At 39.7% G+C, this 12,823-nt stretch overlaps 1 protein-coding gene, 1 long non-coding RNA gene and 1 gene segment (V, D, J or C); 2 read left to right on the top strand and 1 right to left on the bottom strand.

Annotated features, from left to right (window-relative positions):
• Positions 1-7,821, bottom strand: part of LOC114658031 (zinc finger protein 883-like) — a 348,189-nt gene extending 340,368 nt beyond the window's left edge. The window contains exon 1 of the mRNA XM_028810049.2: positions 7,709-7,821. The gene's annotated coding sequence lies outside the window, so the exon portion shown is untranslated. The remainder of the gene's footprint in view (positions 1-7,708) is intronic.
• Positions 1-12,823, top strand: part of LOC127529220 (T cell receptor alpha variable 9-2-like) — a 314,833-nt gene that overhangs the window by 234,035 nt on the left and 67,975 nt on the right.
• On the top strand, positions 6,983-12,451 carry LOC114658032 (uncharacterized). Its single transcript, XR_003717291.2, has 3 exons — positions 6,983-7,032; positions 9,781-9,867; positions 12,137-12,451. It is a non-coding gene; the product is annotated as an uncharacterized LOC114658032 (long non-coding RNA).

Here is a 12,823-nt window from a genome sequence, read left to right as displayed (position 1 = left end):
ACAAGGAAAGTGTGTGGAAGAGACAAACAGGAGTGGGATGGTCCCTATGGGGGAAGAAAAGGGAGCTTATTATGCGCTCTCAGAGGAGAGAGCTATCCCCCCAACTAGGATCAAGACCCTAGCTAAATGTGAGGCATCCCCAGACCAGCAGGTAGAAAAAACTAAAGAACTGGATATTCGACCCAGAGCGGCTGACCCAGGAGCAAGCTTTTGCTCTCTGGCAGTATGGCTAAGGCCATTTGAATGTAGCACCACCCAGATAGTACAGCAGATTGCCTGCTTTCTATTAATCAAGACCCTTCCCGAAAATTTCACCCAGCCAGTCTGGGGAGAGTTTCAAAACGTGGATGAGCTCATAGAGCTCATTGAATCATGTAGGATATCCTTGCACTCTGGGAGAGTAGAATGATCCTCTAACGAACAACATCTGGATTACGTCCCACAAAATCTGCCTCTCCCTTATAAGCTGAAGCCTGTTCCGAAGTCCCCGGACCCGTGGGCGTGCAACTTACTCGAGAATGAGGAGGAATGCAGGTGTGCACTTACAAACTCCCCGACGATATCACATATGGGAGTAGTGGTTGTAAATGGATTTAACACTACAATTACCAGAGCCTACGAAAAAACTCGTAGATCCATCCCACCTTAAATCGCGTCTTAAATCCGTTTGCACCTCTCCGCCAGAGTCTTTTGTCATCTAAATGTGCTGATAAACACAAGCTACTAGCAGCCAGCTATTCCATCCCCCCACCGACTTAGAATGAACTTCTCCTAGCTCATGCCTTGCCTTGATTTGATTATCTGGGATTGAAGTGGAGTTTTAGAGTGGAAATAATATAGCGTTATTTGGAATACACGCATTTCATGTGTGTTCCATTTCTATAGTAGTCTGTGCAAACACATTTTTAAAACAGAAACGTTTTTCATATTCTAATAGTAAATGACAAAATGTAGGCATAAACTATAAAACGTATGAAGCCTGAAGTCCATATATCAAAGAAACACTTTCACAAAATAAGAGAACACGTGCGCTTTTATTCAAAAATATAACTGCACAAAAAAAAAAGCCGCGTTAGCATGCCACATTGACACTCTTACTACAACCACCGAGGTGGCGTAATGGTATCAGCTCCTGACTGGAAATCAGAGGGTGGTGAGTTCAATCCCGCACAGCTCCACTTCGAGAAGTGATCTGCTCTAATTCTTACAATTTAAGAATAACAACATAAATTTGATTTCAGTCTGTAACAGCCGGTGTAACTTATGATACTGGTAAAGGTTAGCTTTTTTTTTTTTTTTAATTCACTTTTCACACTTTTCAGAATCAATCCATACAACCCCATCTGACACAGCTGTTTTCACATAAATAAAAGTGCACTTTTATTCAAGACTATAAAGGAAGAATAAAGAAAGCAAGTTACAGTTGGGGGTGGCACGGTGGCGCAGTGGGTAGCGCTGCTGCCTCGCAGTTGGGAGACCTGGGGACCTGGGTTCACATCCCAGTTCCTCCCTGCGTGGAGTTTGCATGTTCTCCCCGTGTCTGCGTGGGTTTCCTCCGGGCATTCCGGTTTCCTCCCACAGTCCAAAGACATGCAGGTTAGGTGGATTGGCGATTCTAAATTGGCCCTAGTGTGTGCTTGGTGTGTGAGTGTGTTTGTGTGTGTCCTGCGGTGGGTTGGCATCCTGCCCGGGATTGGTTCCTGCCTTGTGCCCTGTGTTGGCTGGGATTGGCTCCAGCAGACCCCCGTGACCCTGTGTTCGGATTCAGCGGGTTGGAAAATGGATGGATGGATGGATGGAAGTTACAGTTGGTGGTTGATACGACAGCTTGCGTGGTGCAATGCTAAGAACTGCTGATTTCAAGTGACGGTGAAATACGAAGAAGGCAGCTTCGCAAGCGTTTGTGTGTCAGAACCCTTGTGGGGGGGGGGGGCGGTAGTATGCATCGTGGTACACTGCAGAGCTATAGCACGTCTTTATGTCAGATGGGGTTGTATGGATTGATTCTGAATGCGACTGCGAGAATGAAAAGTGAATTAAAAAAAAAAAAAAAAAAAGCTAACCTTTACCAGTATCATAAGTTACACCGGCTGTTACAGACTGAAATCAAATTTATGTTGTTATTCTAAAATTGTAAGAATAAGAGCAGTTCACTTCTCAAAGTGGAGCCATGCAAGATCGAACTCACCACCCTCTGAATCCCAGTCAGGAGCTGATACCATTACGCCACCATGGCGGTTGTAGTAAAAGTGTCAATGTGGCATGCTAACGCGGCTTTTTTTTTTTGTGCAGTTATATTTTTAAATAAAAGCGCACGTGTTCTCTTATTTGTACCTTTTGTGAAAGTGTTTCTTTGATATATGGACTTCAGGCTTCATATGTTATATAGTTTATGCCTACATTTTGTCATTTACTATTAGAATATGAAAAACGTTTCTGTTTTAAAAATGTGTTTGCACAGACTACTATAGAAACGGAACACACATGAAATGCGTGTATTCCAAATAATGCTATATTATTTCCACTCTAAAGCTCCACTTCAATCCCAGATAATCAAATCAAGGCAAGGCATGAGCTAGGAGAAGTTCGTTCTAAGTCGGTGGGGGGATGGAATAGCTGGCTGCTAGTAGCTTGTGTTTATCAGCACATTTAGATGACAAAAGACTCTGGCGGAGAGGTGCAAACGGATTTAAGACGCGATTTAAGTTGGGACGGATCTACGAGTTTTTTCGTAGGCTCTGGTAATTCTAGTGTTAAACTTGAAGCACTCTTCGATTCTGGCAGCAACATTTCCATTGATGATCACCAATATGTACTACCACGACACTGGGTGAAAGTAAAGACCAGTATAACTGGTATACATGGAGAAATCCAACAATATAAAACTGCCTTATGTTTCATCAGCCGTGGAGGATTGCTAAAAAAATTCCTCATAGCGGTCCTCCTAAATCCACCTTTTCTGGTAATACTGGGATGGGACTGGTCTGACAATAACTGCAGTTTAGTACTGACTACTCCCAAACATAGTAATACACAGGAATGACCCATCTAAAGCTATCTCAGCCAGCAGAGAGAGATATGAAAGACCAAGAAGAGGATTCGGAGATTCCTAGACCATCACAGGTAGAAACATCATCACCCAGAACCTCTACGAGCTGGGAAGAAACCCTGCCCCTTGAGCTCTCCGAGATGCAATTCCAATTTAGAGAAACACCGGCGTCTTTCAAAAGGGAGCACTGGAACGACAACTCCCTCAAATATGCTAAAAATGCAGTCGTACTAGTCCGATTTTATTGGCCAGAAATTACTGAGGAAGTTTGCCTTTTTGTATCTCTTGTCCAGAGTGTCAATTACAGCAAATTCGTAGAAGAGACCGAGCTCATTTCATTCTCCTTCCCTTGACTGACGTCACCTTTGAATGAATTGGGGTCGATATAGTAGGACCCATAGAGCCCTCAGCCCAAGGATATTAATACAGTATATATTAGTTTTTGTAGACTATGCTACCTGAAATCCCAGGACTGTTCCTTTGCGCTCAGTGATGTTTAAAGCTAATGCATGGGAATTGGTAGGGGGCTTTTTGCGTGACGGCATCCCTAAAGAAGTCCTTACAGACCAAGGATGCCTTTTACCTCAAAGACATTCAGTGAGACAGCCAAGTTACTTAAAATAAAGCTCTTCAAGACTGTGGTGTATCATCCTCAAACTGATGGTCTAGTCGAGAGGTTTATTCAGACTCTCAAGCAAATGATTCGCAAGGTAGTCTGAAGGGACAGGAGGAACTGGGATCAGAAGTCCCACAAGCCTCTACAGGGTTCTTGCCTTTTGAATTATTATATGTACAACAACTTCTGGGCATATCGGACATTTTGAAAGAAGGATGGGAAGGGGAGGCTCTTCCCTCTACAAACATATTGGAAAATATTGCGCAGTTACGCAATAGATTTGAAAAGATTCGGTCCATACTAAAACGTCACATGGAAGAGGAGCAAGCAGCACAGGCCCACTATTATGACTGTGGTATGACTCTCCGAGAATTCCATCCGGAGATTGCGTCATGGTCCTAGTTCCTGCCTCCCACTCTAAATTGCTAGCCCATTGCCAAAACCCATATGAAGTTAAGGAGAGGAAAGGACTCGTTGATTATTTGGTGAAACAATCCAATCGACAACTGAGCGAGCGGGAATATCATGTAAATTTGCTGACGCCGTGCAAGGAAAGGGATCTGGATCCCTCTTTCACTCAGCCCCGCTCTTTCTTTGCTCAGAAAAATATCATTAACTTTGGTGCCGAATTAAATTCCAGACAGAGACGGGAGCTCAAAGCAGCTATCCATATGCGTCCTGGAAGTAGTGAACGAAAAACCAGGAAGGATCTCTCTTTTTGCACATGATATTGTGACAGAGCCCGGGGTTACAGTGCATCCAGAAAGTATTCACAGCGCATCACTTTTTCCACCTTTTGTTATGTTACAGCCTTATTGCAAAATGGACTAAATTCATTTTTTTCCTCAGAATTCTGCACACAACACCCCATAATGACAACGTGAAAAAAGTTTACTTGAGGTTTTTGCAAATTTATTAAAAATAAAAAAACTGAGAAATCACATGTACATAAGTATTCACAGCCTTTCCTCAATACTTTGTCGATGCACCTTTGGTAGCAATTACAGCCTCAAGTCTTGTTGAATACGATGCCACAAGCTTGGCACACCTATCCTTGGCCAGTTTCACCCATTCCTCTTTGCAGCACCTCTCAAGATCCATCAGGTTGGATGGGAAGCGTCGGTGCACAGCCAATTTAAGATCTTTCCAGAAATGTTCAATCGGATTCAAGTCTGGGCTCTGGCTGGGCCACTCAAGGACATTCACAGAGTTGTCCTGAAGCCACTCCTTTGGTATCTTGGCTGTGTGCTTAGGGTCGTTGTCCTGCTGAAAGATGAACCGTTGCCCCAGTCTGAGGTCAAGAGCGCTCTGGAGCAGGTTTTCATCCATGATGTCTCTGTACATTGCTGCAGTCATCTTTCCCTTTATCCTGACTAGTCTCCCAGTTCCTGCTGCTGAAAAACATCCCCACAGCATGATGCTGCCACCACCATGCTTCACTGTAGGGATGATGCCAGGTTTCCTCCAAACGTGATGCCTGGCATTCACACCAAAGAGTTCAATCCTTGTCTCATCAGACCAAAGAATTTTCTTTCTCATGGTCTGAGAGTCCTTCAGGTGCCTTTTGGCAAACTCCAGGCAGGCTGCCATGTGCCTTTTACTAAGGAGTGGCTTCTGTCTGGCCACCCTACCATACAGGCCTGATTGGTGGATTGCTGCAGAGATGGTTGTCCTTCTGGAAGGTTCTCCTCTTTCCACAGAGGACCTCTGGAGCTCTGACAGAATGACCATCGGGTTCTTGGTCACCTCCCTGACTAAGGCCCTTCTCCACTGATTGCTCTGTTTAGATGGCCGGCCAGCTCTAGGAAGAGTCCTGGTGGTTTAGAACTTCTTCCACTTACGGATGATGGAGGCCATTGTGCTCATTGGGACCTTCAAAGCAGCAGAAATTTTTCTGTAACCTTCCTCAGATATGTGCCTCAAGACAATCCTATCTCGGAGGTCTACAGACAATTCCTTTGACTTCATGCTTGGTTTGTGCTCTGACATGAACTGTCAACTGTGGGACCTTATATAGACAGGTGTGTGCCTTTCCAAATCATGTCCAATCAACTGAATTTACCACAGGTGGACTCCAATTAAGCTGCAGAAACATCTCAAGGATGATCAGGGGAAACAGGATGCACCTGAGCTCAATTTTGAGCTTCAAGGCAAAGGCTGTGAATACTTATGTACATGTGCTTTCTCAATTTTTTTATTTTTAATGAATTTGCAAAAACCTCAAGTAAACTTTTTTCATGTTGTCATTATGGGGTGTTGTGTGTAGAATTCTGAGGAAAAAAATGAATTTAATCCATTTTGGAATAAGGCTAAAACATAACAAAATCTGGAAAAAGTGATGCGCCATGAATACTTTCCGGTTGCACTGTATAATTCAAGAGCACCCCTATCATCTTCCTGAGGCAAAGAAAGCAGAGGTGCAGCTTGAAATCAAGCGCCTGCTGAAACTTGGAGTTATAGAGGAAAGTCATAGTCCTGGTCCAGTCCAATGGTCTTGGTTAGTAAGCATGATGGAAGTTGGAGATTTTGTAATGACTTTTGTCATCTTAATCAAGTCTCCCAATTTGATGCTTATCCAATGCCTAGAATCGATGACCTCCTTGAGAGGCTTGGAGGGGCAAATTATTTGACCACACTTGACATGACGAAGGGGTACTGGCAGGTTCCTTTAATGGTCTCCTCTAAGGTTAAGACCGTGTTTAGCACCACTAGTGGACAATGGCAGTATCGTGTCCTTCCATTCGGGTTACATGGGGCTCCTGCGACTTTCCAGTGTCTGGTGGATAAAGGGCTCCACCCTCATAATGCATATAGTGCTGCCTACTTGCATGATGTAGTCCTTTATTCCAGCACATAGAAGGAACACATACAGCAGGCCTGAGCGGTATTGTGGACGCTAGGTGAAGCTGGGCTTCGGATCAATCCAAAAAAATGGTTTTTGGGATGAAAGAAGCTAAACATTTAGGCTGCCTGGTGAGTCGGGGTACCGTAAAGCCACAGTGTTCAAAGGTAGATGCCGTATTGAAATTGCCTGTCCGCGAACCAAGCGGCAAGTCCAGGCATTTCTTGGTTTAGCTGGGTATTACCGCCGGTTTGTACCTCAGTTTTCTGAGAGAGTGGCGGCCTTGAGTGATTTAACAAAAAAGAGTGCCCCTAACATTGTGCTATGGAATGATAAGACAGACGCTGCATTTGGTGATTTAAAACAGGCATTTACATCACCACCAGTACTGAAAGCACCATGGAAATCCATTATTTTATTTACTTTTGTAAGACCTTGTACCTTGACTCGCCTACCTCACTTATTTTATACTTGTGTTCTTCCTTTCAACGACGCACACTGCACATCTGGATCGGACACATTTATGTAAATATACCAATATTAACTATATTCAAAGCTATACTATTGTTAAGTAAAAGCATTAATTTCTGATTATTTTAAACAATTGATTGCAATATATATTGTATATTGTATATATTGTATTGTAATGTTGTGATAAGAACAGTCCTTGACCTCTTTATAATTTTGCATATTTACAAAAAACGAACTCATAGTCAAAGACGTCAACTGGGAATTCTGGAGTTTAAATTAAAGTTCTCATATTCTTTGTGAGCTGTATTTAGCTACATATGTGCCGCTTTTCGGAGCTGCCTATGAAAAAATCAACGCCTTTTCATATTTGCTTGTGTACTGACTTCCTATTCCTTAAAAATTTATGCATGTTACATTAATATTAAATCAGACCAGGTCGTGCTGTGTGTTTGAGTTTAGCCGAGGCACTCGTTCTCATTTTCTGAAGAGAAAGTAGGCCATTGTATCCACGGAGCAGCTACTGTCTTAGCTGGAATGCACGTCACATCCAGGGCGCCAGCTCAAAATGACTCAGTCGTTTCACGAAAACAGTAATGAGCATGCTCCCTACCTAGTGTAGTTTTTGGCAGATACTAAACCAGTACAAATACAATGCCGCATTTGCATCTTCACTAAAGACAACAAAATCGGTACATTTCAATGCCAGTAGTGTCCTACTTCTCATACCTACCTTGTCACAGAGTGTCGTTTGTTATCCGAATGGCGACAGCTACTGCCCAACCATTTTTTTTTACTTTAATTTGACTATCATAGTCTGTCAACAGAGAGCCCTGCAGCAGCCGAACGGAGGCGAGCACGTAGACGACTGGCATTCATATGAGTGAATGAACACGTACATGGACTTCAGTCTGACCAATAAATACAGAGATTAACTGACACAGTTCACAGTTGAACATAAAGAAACAAAACACTGGGTATGTTAAAATACAAGTTTTTTCAAATACAGTAGACTAATATATAAATAAAGCTAAACATAGCACTTTAAATAATGTTTGATTTTTAAGCAGAATTAGGCATTGCAGCTCGTTAATAGGATGCACAAATTAAACTAAAGCTGAACCTACCTCTAATTAAAAAATACAATTTTTGTCCAAAGAAAAAAGTTGCTCAAGTATTACATACTGTATATTTTTTGTTGTGAATTCAGTAATTCAGCTGAATGATGCAAAAAGGGTCACATTGTTGAAGATTATGCACTTAAAAGTTATAAGTAGAAAAGCACTGATCTTTGCTAGAATTTATATGATTCCCTGATGACATGCCTGTTACTGGTATATGGTACTGGTACATGGATAATATGAATGTAATTAATTCAAATATTATTTGGTACTGTAAAGCAACATTTAAGACTTTATTAATCACTAGTTATTTAGCCCATTACAATAACGGGCGCTAGAACAGTAGTGTATAAACATTAGTAGGAACAGTCTATATTAAATGGCAAGGGACTTTGACCTCATTCTTTTTGTTGGTCGTATTTTTCTTTCTTTCAGCCTTTCTTTTGTTGATGTTTACTTGCTGAGCTGACCGTTCTTCGTGGGCTGCCGCCATGTATTGTGTGTCTTTAATTTTCTGTGACAGTAATACTGTCTTGTACGTCCGCTGGCTTGTATGTCCGTAATATACCTTTAATTTTTTCTGGCGGTAATACAGGCGTGCGCGTCGGTAATATGCCTTTAATCTCCTCTTACAGTAATACTGGCTTGTATGTGGCTGTAATATGCGTCACTGTATTATGTACCTTTAATTTCCTCTCGCAGTAATACTGGTTTGTATTTCCGTAAAATGCCTCTGACAGTAATATCGCGCATCGCACCGTGCCCCGCGCATGCACACTTCACCAGAAGACACACATACACAGACACCTGGACGTACAAAGGGATTTTATTAAAGAGGATAAGTTGCCTAAATGTTTGGGTGTACTTTATATATTATACTATCATGAAAGCCATAATTAATTTCAGGATCACTGGCAAAATAAAGGACACTAATACCTAGACAAATAAGAGGTACCAATTAACTGTCATTTGCCGATCTTTGACAGCCAGAGGAAAAATACTGTGGTAACCGGAAAAAATCTCATACAGAAATGAACAGAATACAGAAACACCATATTGTGAATGAGCCAGGTTTCAAACCCAGTCTCCTGGTGCTGTAATGCCAACTGTTAGTCCATGTCACCCCCATGTCACCCCTAAAATGAAAGGCATGTCAAAAATGAATTATGGTGAACGGTGGTTTAAATGTAAAGAAATAAATGATAAAGAACTGATGTTATTCACTGCTACTAAAATGAAATGCTTTTATTTTTTATCAATAGGTATATGCCAGGCAAGAAATGTGGATCATTTAAAAAAACTGTATTAAAAACAACTTTTTTTTCTGTAGCTACATTTTAGTTTTACTCCTAATAGACTATAGATACACAGATTTGTTATATTCTTCATGGATTTACAATCATTATCTGTATTTCTTTCTTTTCAATTTTTTATGGCTTTTTTGCCACCAACACCTATTTAGGGCATTGTGCAGCTGGCTGTGATGATTGAATGTAAATAGCTGCCCCAGCTATCCACGAGACCCACTGCATCAAATTATTTAACACTAAAGGACCTACTTTAGTATGTTTATGTTAGGTAGAATGACCAGTGGGTGCTGGTGGTCTTTTGGCCTTGGAACCCCTGCATATTTTTTTTCCAGCATATCTGGAGGTTTTTTTTTTTATGTTTTCTGTCCTCCCAGACCATCTGACCATATCATCAGCCTCATCTTTAGAGATTATGCTCAAAGGACTCTGCCTTTCTGCTTATTATGTGCTGTATATTTTATGTAAGTTGGTATTGATTTATTTTTTGTTATTTATTCATATTATTCTTAACTACTTTTAATTTGTTTTTCTTTACTTGCAACTATTTCTTCGACATCTTGTAAAGCACATTAAGTTACATCCTGTGCATAAAAATGTGCCTATAGAAATAAATGTTGTTTTTATAATGGATACAACATAAACATTTAGATAATTTTCCAGATATGATTTTCTGTTTATTTTATTATATAAAACTAAGAGAACTAAGTGGAACTGAAAGATCGCTCGGGAAGGACGTTTCTTTATAATTTATCAGGATAGTCAGATTAAAATAAGAATACTGTAGTTATGTAATACTGATCTTTAAATAATTAACATTAAGTGTTGTTAAACAATAAATATGACAGTAGACATTTTCACAAATGATTGTATGTCCTGCAGTTTATGTATGTCCCAGTTCATGCATGGCTGACTCATGTCTAGACACACCCTAAAAAATAACTCAGGAGACCTTTAGCTAATACTTAAATAAATGCATGATTGGAAGGTAAAAATTCAAAATTAATACTTTTCTTGAACTTTCTGAATTTATTTAATAAATAATAGATATATTATAGATAATAGATATTTGATATTTTGTACTGACACAGCGCATTATTTCAACTTACTAATGTAAGTAATTTGAACTCCATTTCATTAATTTACAGATTAAAAAAAACGTAAGTTGTGGTAACTTTATCAAGTTGGTGGGGTGACATGATTTCTGTCTACCTTTATTTGTAACGGGATGTCTAAGTTTACCCCCCACTTAACATATTTGCACAAGTTCATGGCATGTTAGCTGCCTGCTGAATAACACAGTCTGCAATGCAGAAAGACCCACTTAGAGTGAGCATTAATTACTTTCTTCACTTTCTTTTTACCAAAGTGATGTCTGTTTACAGGCTTTGCTTCATGATATGCAGCTAAATGATCACTTGAATAAACATGCTATTTTTGACAAGTTTCAGTCAGGTTTTAGAACAAATCACAGTACAGAAACTGTTCTTGTTAAAGTAGTAATTTATCTGTTTATCTGTTCTCATCCTCTTTAATACCATTGATCAAAATATTCTTATAAGTTGCCTTAGTCAGTGCGTGAGCCTTTCTGGCAGTGTCTTAATTTGGTTTGAGTCCTACCTGGCAGGTAGAAAATTCTTTGTTTGTTGTGGTAATTATACTTCAAAGACACATGATATTCTATATGGTGTTCCACAAGGATCTATCCTGGGTCCACTGCTCTTTTCGATCTATATGCTTCCATTAGGTCAGATTATCTCAAGGCATAATGTGAGCTGCCACAGCTATGCTGACGACTCACAACTGTATTTATCAATAGCCCCAGATGTCCCCGACTCTCTTGTCTCACTGACATAATGTCTTACTTGTGTTTCTGAATGGATGAGTAGTAATTTTCTCAAACTAAACAAGGAGAAATTGGAAATCTTAGTGATTGTCAAAAATGGATAAATGAGGGTATTAGAAATAAACTTGATCCATTAGGCTTGAAAGTTAAGACAGAGGTAACGAATTTAGGAGTAATTATTGATTCTGACCTTAATTTTAAATCACATATTAATCAGATTACTAAGACAGCATGTTTTCACTTAAGAAATATAGCAAAAATTAGACCCCTTATAACTTTGCAAGATGGTGAAAAATTAGTTCACGCTTTTATTTTTAGTCGACTAGATTACTGCAACGCACTCCTCTCAAGACTACCCAAAAAAGACATCAATCAATTGCAACTAGTGCAGAATGCAGTTGCCAGAATCTTAACTAGAAAAAGAAAATCAAAGCACATCTCTCCAGTTTTGATGTCACTACATCGGTTACCCATATCATTTAGAATTGACTTTAAAATACTGCTTATGGTTTACAAAGGCTTAAATAATCTCGCTCCATCCTATATCTTGGAATACATTTCAGCATACACTCCAAATCATAACCTTTTATCATCAAATGAGTGTTTTCTTATAATTCCAAGAGCTAAACTTAAAAGAAGTGGTGAGGCAACCTTCTGCTGTTATGCACTTAAATTTGGAATAGTTTACCGCTAGAAATTCGCCAGGCTAATACGGTGGAGCACTCTAAAAAAACTGCTAAAAACCCATTACTTTAACATGGCTTTCTCATACAGTAGCTTCATTTTTAGTGTAACCCTGATATTCTGTATATGCATTCAATTATCTTTTTTTATTCATGGCTCTAAAATCCGTACTATTTGTCCTTTCTCTGCTGTTCTTTTTCCAGTTTTCTGTGGTGGTGATCTGTGCCACCACCACCTGATCAAAGCTGTGTGCAGTCTCTACATTGATGGATTGAAGGCCAGAGGTCCACATGACCATCATTGTCTAATTCTTCCACATGAAGCCTGAAAACCACGAGGACTGATTTAGATCATTTATGTTAGGTAGAATGCCTAGTGGGGGCTGGGCGGTTTAATGGCCCCGGAACCCCTGCAGATTTTGTTTGTTTTTTTCTCCAGCCCTCTGGAGTTTTTTTTTTTTTTTCTGTCCTCCCTGGCCATTGAACCATACTTTATTCTTTGTTAATTAGTATTGCCTAATTTTTAAATATATATTTTTTCTTTCTTCATCTTGTAAAGCACTCTAGACCTACATTATTTGCATGAAAACGTGCTATACAAATAAATGTTGTTGTTGTTAATATAACAATGCTTTTTTATGCTAATGTCACAATATATCTTGAAAATGTTAACAAATAACAATAAACTTTTTAGAACAACATAAATGTGTAATTTGTCATCTTAAAAGATTATATTACTACTTATATTTAATAAGGACACAACAAATAAAGAGGCAGCACAGTAGTTCAATTGTAACACAGCTCTTTCATAATGAGACCTGGGTTTGCGTCCCTAGGGAGATAGGTGATGCTCAGAATACATTTTCTTTGGAACACTTTAATTTTTTTGTT

Source organism: Erpetoichthys calabaricus, chromosome 9 (genome assembly GCF_900747795.2).
Source record: "Erpetoichthys calabaricus chromosome 9, fErpCal1.3, whole genome shotgun sequence".
In the NCBI taxonomy this organism is placed as follows: Eukaryota; Metazoa; Chordata; class Cladistia; order Polypteriformes; family Polypteridae; genus Erpetoichthys; species Erpetoichthys calabaricus.
The sequence above is the reverse complement of the archived record's forward strand: the minus strand, read 5'-3'. Positions and strand labels throughout refer to the sequence as shown.